The sequence below is a fragment of the Callionymus lyra genome, chromosome 13 (assembly GCF_982586985.1).
Source record: "Callionymus lyra chromosome 13, fCalLyr1.hap1.1, whole genome shotgun sequence".
Lineage (NCBI taxonomy): Eukaryota > Metazoa > Chordata > Actinopteri > Syngnathiformes > Callionymidae > Callionymus > Callionymus lyra.
This window is the reverse complement of record NC_141830.1, coordinates 1417267-1419766: the sequence shown is the minus strand read 5'-3', so window position 1 is coordinate 1419766 and position 2500 is coordinate 1417267. Positions and strand designations below refer to the sequence as shown.

At 39.2% G+C, this 2500-nt stretch overlaps 1 protein-coding gene across 1 annotated transcript in view; it reads right to left on the bottom strand.

Annotated features, from left to right (window-relative positions):
- Positions 1-2500, bottom strand: part of syne1a (spectrin repeat containing, nuclear envelope 1a) — a 253359-nt gene that overhangs the window by 218951 nt on the left and 31908 nt on the right. The window lies entirely within an intron of this gene.

Below are 2500 nucleotides of genomic sequence, written 5' to 3'. Positions count from 1 at the left end.
CGTCTGAAACAAACACAAACAAACACGTCTGAAACAAACACAAACAAACACGTCTGAAACAAACACAAACAAACACGTCTGAAACAAACACAAACAAACACGTCTGAAACAAACACAAACAAACACGTCTGAAACAAACACAAACAAACACGTCTGAAACAAACACAAACAAACAAGTCTGAAACAAACACAAACATCCACGTCTGAAACAAACACAAACAAACACGTCTGAAACAAACACAAACAAACACGTCTGAAACAAACACAAACAAACAAGTCTGAAACAAACACAAACAAACACGTCTGAAACAAACATCAACACCTGAAAACAAACACAGTCAAAAATCAACACCTGAAACAAACACAAACATCAACACCTGAAACAAACACAGTCAAACATCAACACCTGAAACAAACACAAACATCAACACCTGAAACAAACACAAACATCAACACCTGAAACAAACACAGTCAAACATCAACACCTGAAACAAACACAAACATCAACACCTGAAACAAACACAGTCAAACATCAACACATGAAACAAACACAAACATCAACACCTGAAACAAACACAAACATCAACACCTGAAACAAACACAGTCAAACATCAACACCTGAAACAAACACAAACATCAACACCTGAAACAAACACAAACATCAACACCTGAAACAAACACAAACATCAACACCTGAAACAAACACAGTCAAACATCAACACCTGAAACAAACACAAACATCAACACCTGAAACAAACACAAACATCAACACCTGAAACAAACACAGTCAAACATCAACACCTGAAACAAACACAAACATCAACACCTGAAACAAACACAAACATCAACACCTGAAACAAGCACAGTCAAACATCAACACCTGAAACAAACACAAACATCAACACCTGAAACAAACACAGTCAAACATCAACACATGAAACAAACACAAACATCAACACCTGAAACAAACACAAACATCAACACCTGAAACAAACACAGTCAAACATCAACACCTGAAACAAACACAAACATCAACACCTGAAACAAACACAGTCAAACATCAACACCTGAAACAAACACAAACATCAACACCTGAAACAAACACAAACATCAACACCTGAAACAAACACAAACATCAACACCTGAAACAAACACAGTCAAACATCTCATGATGTTGAGATGAAGGTCACACATGATGTTGAGATGAAGGTCACACATGATGTTGAGATGAAGGTCACACATGATGTTGAGATGAAGGTCACACATGATGTTGAGATGAAGGTCACACATGATGTTGAGATGAAGGTCACACATGATGTTGAGATGAAGGTCACACATGATGTTGAGATGAAGGTCACACATGATGTTGAGATGAAGGTCACACATGATGTTGAGATGAAGGTCACACATGATGTTGAGATGAAGGTCACAAACGTGTTGAGATGAAGGTCACACATGATGTTGAGATGAAGGTCACACATGATGTTGAGATGAAGGTCACACATGATGTTGAGATGAAGCTCACACATGATGTTGAGATGAAGGTCACACATGATGTTGAGATGAAGGTCAGACATGATGTTGAGATGAAGGTCACACATGATGTTGAGATGAAGGTCACACATGATGTTGAGATGAAGGTCAGACATGATGTTGAGATGAAGCTCACACATGATGTTGAGATGAAGGTCACACATGATGTTGAGATGAAGGTCACACATGATGTTGAGATGAAGGTCACACATGATGTTGAGATGAAGGTCAGACATGATGTTGAGATGAAGGTCACACATGATGTTGAGATGAAGGTCACACATGATGTTGAGATGAAGGTCAGACATGATGTTGAGATGAAGGTCACACATGATGTTGAGATGAAGGTCACAAACGTGTTGAGATGAAGGTCACACATGATGTTGAGATGAAAGTCAGACATGATGTTGAGATGAAGGTCACACATGATGTTGAGATGAAGGTCACACATGATGTTGAGATGAAGGTCAGACATGATGTTGAGATGAAGGTCACACATGATGTTGAGATGAAGGTCACACATGATGTTGAGATGAAGGTCACACATGATGTTGAGACGAAGGTCACACATGATGTTGAGACGAAGGTCAGACATGATGTTGAGATGAAGGTCACACATGATGTTGAGATGAAGGTCACACATGATGTTGAGATGAAGGTCACACATGATGTTGAGATGAAGCTCACACATGATGTTGAGATGAAGGTCATACATGATGTTGAGATGAAGGTCACACATGATGTTGAGATGAAGGTCATACATGATGTTGAGATGAAGGTCACACATGATGTTGATATGAAGCTCTCACATGATGTTGAGATGAAGGTCAGACATGATGTTGAGATGAAGCTCACACATGATGTTGAGACGAAGGTCACACATGATGTTGAGATGAAGGTCACACATGATGTTGAGATGAAGGTCACACATGATGTTGAGATGAAGCTCACGCATGATGTTGAGATG